The sequence below is a fragment of the Bombus flavifrons genome, chromosome 16 (assembly GCF_040668555.2).
Source record: "Bombus flavifrons isolate JBK064 chromosome 16, iyBomFlav1_principal, whole genome shotgun sequence".
Taxonomy (NCBI): domain Eukaryota; kingdom Metazoa; phylum Arthropoda; class Insecta; order Hymenoptera; family Apidae; genus Bombus; species Bombus flavifrons.
This window is the reverse complement of record NC_138457.1, coordinates 5,316,573-5,333,843: the sequence shown is the minus strand read 5'-3', so window position 1 is coordinate 5,333,843 and position 17,271 is coordinate 5,316,573. Positions and strand designations below refer to the sequence as shown.

Genomic DNA, 17,271 nt, shown 5'->3' with positions numbered 1-17,271 from the left:
CAAGATTCTCCCCAAAAGCATGAAAGAAACAAAGAGAAACGAATGGCAAAGGAAGCACAGAAAGACACCAACCAGGCGCATTTGAATATCCTGCGAGCTTGCATCGGCGGAGAACTGGTCAATCCTGTCCTGGGGGAACGAGAGCCGCGAACCGAGGAAAAAGGACCTGCCCGAAGGTGTATTCGCCTTCGGTTGCAGCTCGGCGAGTATCAAGCCGATCTGGACCAGCGGCCGATGCAACTAGGCTGCCGTTATAATGCGTTACCTCGGCCTCCTAACTACCATCTGCCTTCCCTACGCTCGAACGTGTTTCCAGTGTCCTCAGCAAGCTCTTCACCTTCCTTTGATATTGCATTTGATATTTTGAATGGGAAATTTATAGCTTCTTTCATTATTGGTCACTCGTTGGCTCTCAACGAATTGCAGTTGCATAGTATCATAGTAAAGTTACAATACGTTAAAGCTAAAATTTCCCAATTTTACTATATGTATAGTGAGTACTATGTATCGAAAGAATCAGGAAAACTTTATCATAATTCACTTTCTGCAACTCAAAATCACGATCGTATACATTACGATCTTTTAACATTAGAATTGCATACTGGTGTTCTATGTAGTTCACAGAAGAGCGACGGAAATAGAATAGGAAGTGGAAGATCCGAATTTTGATCAGACTTCGATTTAACGACTTACCATAGGCAGATTGGTCGAAAACTTGCGCAACGAAGATAAAACCAAATGTTCACCACCGACTATGGGGAAGAGAGAGAAGAACTGAATGAACACACAGGGGAAGGGGGGAGAGGCCCAGCTGAGGGGAGGGGTGAGAGAGTGTTTTAGGAGGGGGTGAGGAAGGGATAGAAAAAAGGGACACCATGGTTCGATTTAGTACTCCCATACGCCTATCCCCGCCCACCATATAGAGCAAACCGACCAATGACCGGCATGCGTTCTACTAGAGACCGGCTAGATCGAACGCACACTGCGTGCATTCTCTCCCGCTCCTCTTTCAACTCACGAATTATGGGCCTGGATGGGTGTTCTGTATAGAATAGGTAGCTTGCCTCCTGGGGAGACACCGACAATCGGATCGACTCGATACGTTACCCTGCCCTTTGAATTTTTCTCGAAATTGCTATGTTTTCTTCTTTACATACATCGGTTTACTTCTATCTCTTTCAATCCTTCGAACTTCCTCAGTGTAACATCAAATAAACCTACAACAAGATAATTGTTGTAACTCTAGAATAGAAAAAGGCTGTTGAGTAAAATATTTTCAGAAAAAAGCTTAAAAAATGCGAACGAGATAAGGTTTTCCTTTCAGCGAAGTCAGTTTAATGACAGCAAACAGATCGGAACAAGGTCGGCCATCCCTGATTCGATAAATTAATATCTCCATTAAATCGTTTGATGCCGGGCACGTTTCTTTGCTCGCGGACTTATTGTTGCAATTATGTAAATGGTCACAGGGCAATCCTGACTGTGACACACTCCAGAATCCAAATTCGTATCTGCTTACGTAACTCTCGACTGACGCTAGATAAGATTACGCTTTATCGGCGTAGAAATATCGCAACGAATTTGAAAAATAAAACCGCGCAGTCGGCGACCAACAAAAATTCTTTCAGAGCTCCTGCGTTGTTCGATGAACGTCGATATAATTTACAAGCTTGGACTTATCAGCTGATAATGTGCTATTTTTTAGAAAAAGTTGCAGTCATCATTCCAGTAATAGGAAACATCTAATTGCAATAACGCAATTACAAAATTTGTTATTAGATGATGTGTTGATTCGTCAATTCCTCGTTCAAAAAATATCCGCTATTTCTCCCGTTTCAAAAGTTCTTAATTTTTAATTTGAGACATGAGCAATTGCAATAATCCTCCGGAAGTTCCTGAAGAAGAGAGGAAAGATGGCTCACCAGGACATGGGTTGCCAATTAATTTCAATTACCTGTCTTCGAGCTCTAAGCTAATTATCAACGGCCTTGAACTGTGTGTCGCGAATCAGTGCCAATTAACGCTCTGTCGCTATCTGCGAATATCTGGCGAATCGCGTTAATTACATCCAATTTGAACACGCGGACAGTCAGCAGGTGTAACGCGACACCGCAAGATTATTGTTCATTGTCAATGTCAGACACCTCCATAGCTACGTTACAGAACTTCGTCAGCCGATCGCTGTTAGCTCCAGGAATATTTCTTCGATGCTTAGATCAATCTTCATTTTTGTTTAAGTTAACTGTCCTTTACATAAATGTATATTTCATGTCATAAATGTCATAATTTCTTATCTCCTATGATTAATTTAAAGATAGACGGCATATATTAAGATTTTTATGTATGTATGTATATACATGCCTCTTTTCTGATATTATTTTAGATTCTATGAGGTATAACATCTAAATATTTCTTTGGTTTTGTAGAAATATAAGATGTTCAAGTATAAAATATTTTTATCTTTGAGTTTCCCTAAAAATAACAGAGGCACGACAACAGCAAAAATAGCTCCGATAAACAGGAGTATTCGTGAGACATAGCAGGCCGTTAGTATCATTTTCTGATAACGGGAGAGTCAAATACAAGTATCATGCGAAGCTAGAACACTGGTCAAAGATGATGTATCATGAGTTATGAATAGGAAATTAGCAAGTGCAATTCGTGAATCACACGACGACTCCCCCTCAAGAAAAAACACGTATAATCACAGAATCTAAATGCGATATCTTAAAGAATCTAAAATATCGTTCGTATAATTCAACAGATTGATTAGAACACAACTTTTACTGTGATTAAAATCTAACAAACTAACGACTGATTAAACGGATATGCATCTTATGTTATTCGAGATACATATAATCATATATAATATAATTTTTTTATGATTAACAAACACGAGTAGCAAGTATCGAGTCTTAATATCAATTACACTGACCTAGCCAATAGCCGGCTAGATAAGAGTAGCCATGCGTGTGTCCGTGACGCGAGTAAATCGTGGCATTGCACGTTGCACCGGTTGCAACGAGGCGTTGCACGCTGCGTGCCGCGCACGGGGAACACGCAAGCAAGGAACAAGGCTTGCGCCAGACAGTCTGTTGCACAACTTAGGTATTGATCTTGGCCGGAACTAGTTTCCGTTTCCGTCTTCCCTTCCTAGCGTTCTCACCGCTTGCTTCGATTCAATTTGGAAAAAGCCGCCAACTTGCTTACATTCTTCTTTTCCACGATACGATAAGAAACTAAAAAATTACATAAAGAAACTTCAGAATAATTTTAAAATAAGTGAAAATCATTGTGACCGATCAGGGAACTGACTACTTGACCATTATTACTTTCGGTTCCACTTCCACGAACGGAATGTTTTACAAACTACTAAAGTGATCTTAATTACATTTAAGTTTCCTCCTTTCTCTTTATTCTCCAGTCTCCAAATTAATTGCACAAATAGCTCGTGTGTTAAAGTTTGATTAAAAGTACAGCTTCTTCTTTACTCATATAGACGGTTTTCACTTCCGGTTCGCTTTTTCCGTTCGCCACTCGTTTTTCGTACGCGAACAATCAATCGAGCTGCAACGAGGAGACCGCGGGAGTACATTGCACCGGCGAGGTATTGATCTCGCTCGCGGGTGTCTTTTTCGGTTCTCGTGTCCCCTCGTACAAGCTTCCCATTCGAACTTTCAATTCTCGATCCTTCGCCTACCTTACCGACTGGAAAAAACCTAAAAAAAAGCATTCGACTTCTCATTCATGGAAAAGGCCTATCGTCTTCGCGGCCCAATTTGGAATCAATTAAACGTACTTTATGAGCCTCTAGTCTCTTAAACAAAAAACATCGTGTGTCCAGAGGAATCGAATATTGGTTCCGGGAAGAAACTAACATATATGAGTGCGAACTGCCACAAGATTAGGGAGACGGAAGGGAGGAAAAATTGTAAAAAAACCCGTCCAAGCCCGAAGCATCTTCCGTCAGCCTCTAATTTTCATCAGCCGTGTCTCTTTTTCACTCGAAACAATCGCTGTCGATAAGTTATCGAAACTAACGACAATGTGCTTCGAGTTCCAAGAGTGTGATAAATCTCCAATTCTCGCGCATTTATCTGTCTTCCAGCGGTCTATCCTTTTTTACCCTTCTCATTTGGCTACATCCAAAGCACGTTGATTCGATCGATCTACACAGCCACGTGATGGTGAAAAAGAACGAAGGAGAAAACAAACGCAGAGGAGCCGAGCATTGAGGCCATTTGCAAACACGTCAACCACACCGCACCACTACGCTAAAATAAATATAGAAAAACTATAAGTATTTCAAAATTACAGGCAACCTACAATTTATATAACTTCCATTTTTTAAGTAATTTATACATTTCGCTTTATGGTATATGGACGTGAATTAACATTCACATAAATATAACAGTAATATTGTTTACCGAAAAATAATTCTGCTGCTGTAATCTTGGTTCAACGCGAACCGCTCAGTTGTAGCGCGCCATTTCAATATGGCGTCGGTAGAATATAATTTCAAGTCGAAGAGGTAGAACGTGTGGATAAAATATATGTATGTAGCATAATTTGTTTCCCTCATGAGCTGAAAAAAGACGACAAATCGTCTGTTTTTAAAACAAAATCATTCAAACGATTCTAAACGCAATAAATTTCCTCAGCTGTATAATATCTGCAACTCAAGTCGCGGTACAATGTCTCTTTTGTTATCTCCTGCGCTATGATTTGCAACACAGTGGCATGACTCGAAGAATGTGTGATGTTTCTAGAAACAAAGCAATGCCAATGCCCCTTGATATGGAAAGCAAGACACAATGGAATATTACGGCTACCTCGCTGACTATATCCAGTCGTTCTCTTTATCATTGGAAAGAGAAATTGAATTGCGTCCTGTCAATGCTTTCTCGGAACCTTTACCAACGAATAACTTCGCTGTTTCCTGTCGAAATATGCATTAACCTCCCTATTCTTTTGAAAATATTCGAACAATTTGCTTGAGAATTCAATATATTATTTCAACATTAAAGCTATTAAAGTAAACGAAGCAAATTAATTACGTTTTATATCTGGAGAGAAACTAAATAGCATTTTTTTAGTTTTATTTGAGGTATATATTACCAACATAACCGTAGCAACGATCTTGGGAAGATTATGGATCTCTTTATCTCTAGTAGAAAATTGTTTATTGTAATCACATTTTTCGGCTAAATGTATTATTAAAAGGCGAAAATTTTGATTCCAAGCCGAAACAAAGATGTTGGCGTCCATACATACATACATATACTTCTCTTAGAAACATCTTCGCCGCCTCGGACCTGTCAAAACGTGCGCATGCGCTGCAGGGGGAAATGAAACAACAGGGAATGTCATTGACCCCGAGTGCATGTACATATCTAACAAGAGGTTAAGGTTAATTTTATCACTCTATGGTGAAAAATACTTCCTTCCATTATTAACGTGGAATTCTATGCAGGCATCAAAAATTGAAGAAAGAGCATTGGCGACCCTTTCCTTTCTTGCATAAATAATTTCGATCACATTAGATAATTTAAGTTCATCTTTCGGCAGTTCCATCACATACCAAAGCGAATTCTTTATGGAGCAAAAGGAATCATTTACCTCGTGAAATGATCTACAAAATTTTAGTAAAACCCGCTGGAATTCACTGCGGATTAACAATTTTTTAAAAAATGATGACTAAAATAATTTTATGATTGAGAATATAATATACAGATGATCAGAAGCTATACACGGTTATAAGTTTGTCAGATTTGTAGCTTTGTAATAGCGGTAGGAAGGTGCAAGGTAGTATCGATCTCCCCTCTTTGCAAAAGTCTCCAACTTTTTCTTTTATTAATGTAGAAAACGTTAACTGCATTTTTACGACTGTAAATTTTAATGTGTAAAAGAAATATTAGAAGTATGACCGAATGACAAGACAGAAAATTGTGAAGGAAAAATAAATTGCCCGAGCGCTCTATACCACGTGCACCGAAGTCAGGGTTAATATTCATTTGCATCGATCGTTCATTTCCGAAGCCAGAGCTTCCGGTTATCAAACAACACACAAAATAAAAACCTATACCCATAAGATATTAATGAACATGATTAATTGAAATAATAAAAAGGGCTGGTATCCTAAAGTATTAACAAATTACCTAATATATAGATAAATAGATAATATATTGCCTTGTTTGCTATTCACTTACCCATGAAATAATAGATTCTGCTTGCAGCACATCTCCTACAATTATCCTCATCGATTACACCAGATATTCCAGAGCTACATAAGGACTCGCCTGAATCTTCACCACGTCGACCATACACTGTGTGGACACACTGCACGTACACACCCGTCACACAGCACAATTAACCGGGGAAAAACCGGCGTCTCCAGATCCAAGGAGAGAGAAGAAAACACTTGCCACTTTACTGGACACCCGCGTCACTCATGGGAAGATACCATGTCACCTTCCAGTCACGGTCACAATCGCGATTCGCGCGACCGATTTCAGGGAAAATCGTATCCAAGAATATTCTCGAGCTTAAATTCACCATACTTTCAGAATAATCTCAAAAAACTAGAATTCCCCTAGAAAATGATTGAAACTCTCGAAGAACTTTGACAGTTGGTATCCGATAATCGAGTTTCCTCTACCGGAAGTGTCTCTGAAAATACGTAACCATGTTAAATAACCGCGGGAGGGGACTGAAATTCACTCGTCAAAACACCGTCCTTTTTTCAGGAGATTAGTACAAAAGCGACTCGAAATAGCACAAAGAAATTCTACGTAGACATATTTAAAAATAAAGAAACGACGGAAAACGTCGGATAGAGGAACACGTACTGGTTGTTCGGGCATACGGCTATGCAAGAAACGAGCTTCGTCGGTGACAGCGACAGACTGCGTGCCGTGGGACGCCAGCTGAACCAGCGAACGAACCGAGACATGGACGGTGGAACCCGGACGGGAGGAACGGCGGAACGAACGGAACGGCGGACTATCAAGCTTGCACCTTTGCTCCCCGACAACGATCAACCACGGTCCCGGCTGCACTTCGTGTTCCACACGCGTCGGCCCTCGCATCATCTTTTTCATTGGGAGCTCGAGGAGCGGAGAGGAAAGGATGCCACTTATTTGATGCACTGGGAATTTCACTGGTCCTTGTGTGATGCAACATACTCCAGTGACGAACCTTCCCAGATTTCATATCTCTGCAACAGGAATTATTTATGAAATATGTTAGATAAAGTACCTATAATAATAACATATATAGAAAAATTAGTTTTTTTTAGAATTACGTAGTAATAAACACCACAAGTGTGAAAAAGGAGAGTCTCATCCTACTTCCGGAGACGAGGTCGAGGCATCTCGTGCGGAAAAACCGAACGACGGGGTCAGACGGCCGGGTTCAGTGACACGGAGAGAATTTGCTTTTCCGCGGGGGTGGAAAGTGGAGGAACAGAGACGGAGATTGAGAGGGGGTGGCTACTGGGTTGGCTGGACGGAGGGGTAGGAAGGTGGGAGGACTCGACAGGGTAAACGTACTTACACGCTAGCACGAATTCGGCGCGAAGGAGAACGGGAACGAAGCCGAACGTTCGTATAGTTGCAGAGAGTTTCGAGGCTGCTCGGAGACGCACATGGCTGCCTCTTCTCTCTATTTCTCTCCCTTTTTCTTTCTCCGTCTGGTCTTTGCCCTCTCACCCTCTTGCAGTCGGTGGTCTGTCGTGTTCCGTCTCTGTTCCTCTCAGTCAACTCTCCGTTTAGACCGTGCGAAATTCAGTGCCAGTGGCGTAACCAGTGGGGGACCATCGACCCCACTCCACATTACTATAGTTTCACTCTTACCCCACCTTCGTGCAGTCGGCCAGCGTTGCCACTTGCCAATAGCGTTGCCAGCTCGTTGCAATTGAGTGGGAGACAGCCCCCTCCCCCTTTTATCCCGCCTAAGGTTGACTTAGAAAATCAGCCAGCGTGCAGCGAAAATACCACCTGCGACATCCTTCTGATTCTGTTTAATTTTTACTGATGATTTTACCCTTTATATCTCCCTGTGACGAGCAATATATGTGTTACTCTTTCAAGGAGAATCGGAGAATCGCTTTTGAAAGGTCCAGTATTGAGTGATTGTACAAGACTATAAGTTATCATCTTTGAGCTTTACCAGTAGTAAAAATATTAAATATTGATAAACTAGGATGTGCTACTATGTCAGTCCTTTTCTAAGTACCTCTATTATCTCTATTTCAATCATTTCAATTCCCTATAAGAAAGATAAGTCAAGGATTATATTCTGTTCCATCCTTATACTTAGATTGCATAATGTCGAAGAATACTTATACCTTGGGGATTAATTCCCCGCTATACTAACAGATGTGTAGATCTTGTAACATTCGTAATATGTATTTTATGTTGGACTGATGTAACAGTAAAATGTCACTGGACGATTTTATTTTCCTGTGCACTGAGCGGACCAGTCTCTCCTCTTACGGGGAGCTACCGCTGGATACGTGCGAGCTTGCCGCCTGTCCACATAGGCAGAAGCACATGCGTATATATGTATAGTGCGTTCACATGAAAGCTTGAAAAGTGCAATGGACGATATCTCGTGCTGCTGGCTGCATATAGGTATGTAGTGGGGGTGGTGGAGGCCGACATGGCGGCCAGTTTTCTGGAACGTACACGAGCCTGCCTCTACCAATTTTCTTCCTCCGGCCAGTCTGCCTCTCAATCTTTATCTTCTTCCTTCCGTCCGTGCATACCCTTTTGTCTCTCTTTTTTACCCTCGTATTTCTTGAAAAGGGAAAGAAACCGGCTGAGATTGAAAAGAAACATCCATCGGATTACTAGACTTGTTTGTAGTAGCAACAACAGTATGAATAATTGCACGTAAGAGTATTGGTCTCGATCGAATATCTTGTTCCCATAAAATTTACAATATACATACGATACCCTGACTTCTGTTCATTGAGCTTCTTCGATCGAAGATTAGATCGGAACAAAAAATTAATTGACGCAAAGATCATAGACGAAGCATCACAAAGCGGTTCTAAGAGGCTCGGCCCCCAGTATGTTAAATATTTGTCGTCACAGGCTTCATTACTCTCGAAAGATTGATCAAGGGGCCGCGGAGAGGCAGCAGGAGTCAATAAGCAGAGGAGCCAAGTGTCGGTGAAGGTGTGCAGGCTTAAACTTTAATTCATATGAGTGAATATCGCTCAATCGAGCCGAGAAGATTTCGTCCATCACGCTTCGCTGCCACCTTCCACCAGTATTCCAGCCATTCTGTATTTCACGCCTATTTCAAACACCTCGGTAATTAGATTCAAGATAAAACATATTGTTCTCAAAAAGCGATTGAAAATTGATCAACAAATTCTACCAAAACTTACAAATTTATAATCTTCTACCAGGCAATATGGCTGCCACATTTGTGCCATTTTAATCGCAATGCTACCTATGCAACACCTACCACATAGCATCGTATCTGATCATTCATTAACTGTAGAAGCATGAGTTCCCTCTAACGAGAGAACTTAAATAATTCCCAAGATTATAATATTCGTTCTTTCTCTCCCCTCTTCAAGCCGCTTCGACACTGTCACGGATATATAATCGAGGATGAAAGAGCAGAGCGAGTCGGTAAGTATCGGACAAGAACAGACAGCCCTTATAGAAGAGAAAGAGAGAGAGAAATAAAGAGTCGTGGAGAGGGGGAGAGCGAGTGCAGTTCTCGCGATCCAGCGTGCGTTGCACTCCGCACGAAAAAACATCGTCCGGGCGGGTCGAGGAAGGAGGAGGTGGATCTTCGTGCATCTCCGGCCCGCGTCGGAGCTTATATTGATCACGAGAGAGTGCACGATATTCGAGAATACATTATACGCGGACTCTAGCCTAGCCGGACTGCCTATAGTCACGCGGAGTATAGGCAACCAGGCCGCTGCACTCTACTCCCTCCCCCCTAAAACCCTTCCCCTGCTCACCGCGACGACTTGATCCCCTCTCCTTTTGATTGTCTACCTGTCCTTGTTCAATGCACTCCCTGGTTCTTCTTGTTCTTCTTGCTTCAACTGAACCTCCAGTCTAGTGATGGACACTCGTTTCTCTCTCTGCATCGAGTTTCTGAACAATTTTTGATGGAAAAAATGATTCCGACTCGTAGCTAGATCTCAAAATTTAATACGGTTTGGAGTTTTTCGATGATCTAGGTTGTGTCTCTTGGAAAACTTTGATTTTGGATCTCTAAAATAGTAGATAATATAACATTAATAATAAAAGGTAGGAACAGAAACTCTTGTGCTTAATTGGTCTAAGATGCTTCGAACCTATCACTGCTACATCTCATGCTCCTTCGTCCCCTTCGACTCTCCCTCTCAAACATATCCATCCACATATACAGGGCTAGACTGCTTGTTCTCTTTCCGTTTCATTTTTCATCTTTTTCTTTCTTTCTGTTTCTCTGCCCGCCTCCCCGCCTTTTGCTTCCTCTTTGTCATATACCCCTATATTTCGTGTGTTTTCTGTCGTTCTTTTTCTCTCCGTCATCTACTCCATTCCCTAGCCGCTATTTTTCTCGATTTCTCTCTCTCTCTCTCTCTCTCTTTCTCCATCAGTCGCACTCTGCCTGTATCACCCCAATTGGGGCCGATTGCCTGTGCATTTCCTTCTGGAATTTATATGTACGACAAAACTACAAACACAGACTATCGCTCTTCTAGACCATTAATTGCTTTAAAATAATTAACAAAGAAATATTCCATAAGTAGATATTTCCTTTACGGGAAATTGTGTTATCAACGTACTGGCTTCATAGAACCTTTAGAACAGAGTTGTGGAGCAAATTCTCCTGAGGTGCGGGTATTAATCCAGAAGGTTCTTCATAGCATCCCCCAGGAGCCTCCCCACCTATCGAGGACACGTCGACGATGCCAATGGAGGGGATCTGGATGGAAAGAAGGGAAAAGGGGCGGCGTGCGGGCAGGGGACTGTTGGCGGGTATGCACGGTAGGGGCAGGAGAGGACCTTGGCCTTTTCGCGGGGCAAAAATAAAACCTGTTGACACCGAAGCCCCGCGGACGTAAAGGAACCTCTCTGTCTCCCTTCTTCGACCAGTTTCCAATATCTCTCTTAAATATTCGCCTGATGATTCTCCTCAAATTGCACGATTTTCGAACTTGTTCATATAGGTTAGGCTGCTATTATTTTGTTAGTGGAAGTTCCAAGCTGGTCTAAAAATAAAAGGAGAACAAGGATATGTTAGATTAGACCAAAGTGGAATAAGGCACATTTGTACTTTTGCGTTTACAAAACGTCATCGTTACTGTCGATGCGTAAAATGAACGCCCCCGCGGCTTTGTGCGCTCCCAGGGCCGGTTTCATCGCATGTTGAGTCTCCGCTTCGCACGGGCATTCCTTTCTACTACTGCATTTCGGCCATTCTTTTTGCTGCTTTAACCTTCTAGAACTCTTTTTCCGATACATCAACATCTATCACAGTATATTTCCTCCAAATTTCGTCATCTAGGTTTCAATCATTTTTCATCGCGGACATTTTTCATAATATTTTCAAGTTTCTCATAGTTTAGAACTTTATGGTGACTCATATAATCGAGTATGGCACGGCTATACCGTCAACTTCTGAGAAAATCCGCATTATTCAAAAGTGATCTTAGTGTTATATACAGTAATACCAGTCGAATGCATCTGGTCTCCAGTGTTTCCCCTATAGTACCTACCAGACACGCTGCTCCAACGATTGCTTTCTGCGTGTTCGTGCGTGCACGATGCCGAGCATGCACCTTGCCACGACTAGACGAGCGAGAGACGACGAGAAGCGGCCTCCGGCAACCTCAACCTAGCTACAGACAACCGCTACCGTCTCTGTGTGCACGCTATGCTGCCACGACGCGGAAAAAAGCGATACAGAATGTACCGACTAGGCTACCAGCCGCTACTCCCCATTTTTTTTATAAGAAAATTTTGCTTGAAGACCAGTTGTACTTTCCTTCTCTTGCATGATCATTCCTCTTGGATTTATTTAGATCTTTGTTTAGTAGTCATTGTTTAGCAAAAATAGATATAGTTATAAGTTAACTATAGACTTCTATAAATGAAATAAGAATAATTATAAGTTATCGATACTAATTGTTAAGAATTCAGTATTACCTAACCTCCATCTAATATACAAATTGACCGCAAAGTACCTCCAAAACTAAAATAAGCTTGCACATGAAAACAAAATATAGCTGGTACAGGAAGCGACACATCAGGATGGAAACGCATCGTATAGGAATGCACCTGCCATCGAACACGGGAAACGAGCTTACGCAGAAAAATGCGATTCTTCTGCAAAGTTGAGCGATTCCCGGCAAGAGAAAAGGTCACGCACACCTGCGTAACCACAGTGCAGGTATGTGCACTGCGCACAGCATCGATAGTAGGTATATACATAGCTTTGTGAGCCTCCACCGATGTAGAATAACTCGATGCTCTTCGGCTAGACAGACCAGAGACAGAAAATGGCGTATTTCTTTCATGTAACAGTGCATTTTCCATCGAATAACGCTTTATATATCTACAAATTTAAAAATATAATATACTCGAAATATAAAGAGGATGAAAGGTTGCAGAATTAATAATAATGGAAACAAATTTGTTTAATATAGAAAAGTTGCAACGATAAAAGCGGTAGTACAACGTGGCTACCATCGATGGGGAAACGTATAAATAGAGGGCTGGCCCAACAGGCCATATCGGAAAAATTCTCATTTAGCCCCTGGCCAATGAAAGACCAGGTGGGTCCGCATGAAAAACTCCAGAAGGGAAAGGGTCACGCCTGTTAACTTCGGGAGATCTTAGAAGAGTGGCTCAATGGAGGGGACTTCGAGTGCATCTGCATCCGGGAAATAAAACGTATCATGCTAAACAATTAAACAAAACTGGAATATGAGGCGGTCTGGCTAACTGCCATTTCAGCTGATTGGGTGACTTCTCATTTTAAAGTATCCGCAACTTCCTACAATAAAAAATATATTGATATTTTGATGCAACTGCAACTTGAACGTCAAAGACACAAAAATAACAAAATAACGTTATGGGAAAGTTCAATAAAATATCCCAAAAATAATAATGAAATACCTAGTCGTGATTGTTGATTCGTTCCTGGTTGCAAGCAGTTTTTCATCTGTAAAAGTAGTCGAGATAAAAAGAATATCGAAGACAAAAAGCAAGTAGAAAGGAGTACGGAAGAGAGGAAGAAAAGGGAGAGAGAGAGAACCTTGGCCCACAGGCCTACTGCAGCGCTGCAGCTTGCTTGCAATGTACCTCCACTGCTCTGCCATTCATGTGGGAAACACCCTAGTATCCGTTCGTCGTGGGGCTGGGCCAACAACCGCCGGAAAAATTTCTCTTTCGATGCACTGCAACGGCCCCGCCCCGTATGCTAGAGTATAGGGAAGAAAAGTTTAGAATAGACGGTGCAGGCTGAACATTGCAATGTCCGCCAATTTACTCGAGATGGAGATTCTATAAACCATTGAAAATCACCTTATATAGTGTCTCACGAAAGTATTCGAATACTTACCAAAGAATTTATTTTATGATTTTATGAATATATTATGTGCATTATACGAAATTATTTGAAATTTCCTTGGCACTGCAACGAGATACGACTATCAGGATTATTGTAGTAATATTTGAAATCAATCCGAAAATGTATGAAAGAGTTAGAAGATTTTTGTTGCAAACATATATTTAGTGAAAAAGTTAGTATAAAGTATGAATAGTAACCTTAGAAACACAGTTAGTCTTAAAGATGATAAAGATTTCATTATATTATACATATATTGTGCCTTACTAATATGTGAATACTCGACTGTTCATCCAATAAACATCTTGTAATATCTGTATACATTTTCAGATCTGTTGCACATTTTATCAGTGCCATCGCAAAAATCATGTCTCGTTATGGAATGATGCCAATGAAATTTCAAAATATTTTGTGTAATGTGTATGCACATACTTAAAAAGTTTTTGGAAGTGTAAGAATACTTTCGTGAACCACTGTATACCAGTTTCAGGTACGATTCGTTTAAAAAGATAATAAAATTAAACGTATTATTTGAAGAATTAAGCAGAGTGGCTTTTTAACATTATTTACAATAAGTCATGAAATACGAAATTATATAGTTAAAGAAACTTAGTACAATGCATGCAGTAAAATTTTAATAGATTGAAAAGAACGGCCGCAAGGTGGGTGGCCAGCGCTACTATCGTTAGAGATTATATTAACACATTCATGGCCAAATACAAAATCGAGGTTCTGCAGAGAATTCGAAAAATTTGATTTCGAACATCGAACTATTATTAATTAAAACAACTACAAAAAATTCTTATTTTTTTAAAATCACTAACTAAACTGCATGGATTTATTTTAATTATGGAAAATCGTACTCACATGTCAGTGGTCGTTAATGTTTAAAGTAATTTTTATAACGTTTTTGACTAATTTCCTTTAATCTTTAATATGAATTGCTTATTAATATATTATCACCTCTTTTATTGTTGTTAACAATAGAATTGACCATATGACCCCGACCTTCTATGGTTTACGATCTCATTAGCCTAACCTAGGACTCTCCTTGCTTCTTTAACCTCGCACGATCGAATAGCCCGATAACATTATGTACGCTTGAACTTGCTCGACGTCGCTTCCCGCGTTTCAATCGGCTCGAGGATTGCAAATGACGATAAGAATATCGATAAAGATGATCGATTTTTAGTTATCTCGTCAATATGTTAATCGATATATGTATCGATCAATCTCGGAACTCAAAAATCCCTGTGCACTGTTAATATCACGCTTCGATATTTTAAACAACTGCGATTCTCGAAGAATACTGCCAAAAACGCAATTAGCATTCAAACAAGAAAATTAACGTTAAAAGTTCGTATTTCGTCCTACGATTGAATCATTACGTACACTAACGTGCATAAGTATTTAAACGCTTTCAAATAATCGCCAATATATACATAAAATATTCTTCAAATAAGGCTCTTTAATCTTATCTCGGGTAACCATTTACATTTAGTAAATATTGATAAAAACAGTAGTTGATATTAATTAATATAAACAGAAAAGTAAGGAATCCTAGAGTAAAACCTAAGTTAAGTGACCTTAAATGAGAATAAGCGTCGCAGTAAGTCGTAGAATAAGCGAAGTATGTGCTTGCAACCACATCCGACAAGTTTATATAAAAAAAATATTCTAGCTGCAATTTGGTGAAGCATTTGATCTTAGGTATAACAAAAGACAAAGAATTAACAGTAGAGAAATAGTCTTCTATCATAATGTTAAAGATATAATACAAATATTAATGTTTTTATTGGATTGTATCAAGCGTCCAAATTTTTATGAATAGTAGTGTACATTCTAACAAATGATTTTGTCCAAAGTAGGCAAGTGTCCAGTATCAAATCAAATTAAGTATCGATTTTTGATAATCCGAATCATTAACTATGATTATACTCCTTAGAGTCGATTCGTCAGATTCGCATACTGAACTTGATCCCGTTCCATTTGATCGGCAATTGCGAACGCGTGCCAGAATCAACCGGCAGCACGAAAAACAGCGGAAATGCGAATTCTGTTCTTTACCTCGGTAGTCCAGTGAGAACAGGAACGTCGCAGCATCCCATGGACCCGTGCGTAGACATCTCTAACAGTAGAAAATCCAACGACATAGGAAACAACGGAGAAAAGAACGTGACGATGTATATATCCTATATCTATCGAACACCGTTCGTTCGTATGTTAGGTCGCCGCTCCCTGAGAGATCACTGCCCTCACGCACACCCGGTGCCTTCTCTCGTTCCTTTGGTTGATCGTCGTCGTGTGTCTCTCTGCCCCAACGACGGGAGCCAGGGGCGTGCCACGAAACTGGCGTGCCCATCGCGAACGATATACACATGAATTGTTCTAATTTTTGTAGCAATTTCATTAACACACTTCGTAATTTCAGATCCATTATTAAGTTACTGCGAGTACTGCCTCAACAAAAGGAAAAACGTAAAGAATCATGGGAAGCTTGAAGGAGAACAGAATCTTGAGGTAGTGATGGAACCGATTCGTCGATCATTGCAAAATATTAGAAACACAAGTATGTATTTCAAATGTATTTCTGTATAACAACACTTTCACACAAGACTCAAGCAAAAACTTTAGATTAGAAGAATGCAGTATGAGGCAGATAATTCTGTTAACCAAGTTCATTTCTAGACGTGTTGGTTGAAATTAATAAATACTATACTACTGTAACAACACTTTCACAAATATGTAAGTTCAGATAGTTAACAGTTCCTTTATTTACAGAATACCGTAGCCGTTGCTTGCGAATACGTTGTTCCCATCACTACCGGTTGCAAATTTCCCTCCCTCGAGTCTGAATTTCGAGACTATCGAGCTGTCTTGAAGTTCCAATGAATAACTCTCATTTGACGTAGTGACCACTCACGAACTAGCAAAATCTTTTTGCAGAAACTCGCATGGATCAAGGAGCATGCAGTCCAGAAAATATTTTCGCGGTGGATTATCCTTTGACGGAGTGCACTGGCTGTTCACATACTCGAACCGTGTGTCTCGTTCGCGAATTCGCGGCACACAGACGGCTGGCAGCCAATTGCAAAAACCCCTTCTTTTCGCGGCGGAAAGAACAAGGGATCCAGAAACCCTACCCCCCGGGGCACGTGTGCGTGTATGCGGGCTGCACGTTGAGCGCACACCACCGTACGCAATGTATACGTGCAGGAAAGGGAAGGCCGACGTACACGAGCCGGCAACGAGACGATGATTTCCATTATTTCGCCGGCACGCGTGGCAAGACTTGTTTAACGAGCGCAACGTCGCCATCTGTATCGCGAATCTCGCATCATGATAATCGCGAATTAACCGACAAACAACTCTACTTCTGATGGATAGCGCTTGCGCAATTATCGATTGGAAAATAGCAAATTCGTATAGTTTTTATACTAATAAAAGAGATTAGAATATCAACTTCGGTAATACTTATAATAAATTTTCTATAATTTAATAATAAACATTTTAAGTTGTTTAAAAATATTATTTATTTGTGATAGAAATCCATTGTAGTTTTAGAATACTGACTTCTACTGAGTCATTTTTAAATTGGCCAATGAGGATAGAAAGGACATTTTGATTTGGGTGATCGATCATATGCATCAATTTACTCGTAATAACTTTCTTTTACAC

At 40.5% G+C, this 17,271-nt stretch overlaps 1 long non-coding RNA gene across 1 annotated transcript; it reads left to right on the top strand.

The window, feature by feature from the left end:
* Window positions 1–8,575: 8,575 nt before the first annotated feature.
* LOC138188283 (uncharacterized) lies at window positions 8,576–17,212 on the top strand. Its single transcript, XR_011175452.1, has 3 exons — window positions 8,576–9,320; window positions 9,593–9,647; window positions 16,025–17,212. It is a non-coding gene; the product is annotated as an uncharacterized LOC138188283 (long non-coding RNA).
* Window positions 17,213–17,271: the final 59 nt, after the last annotated feature.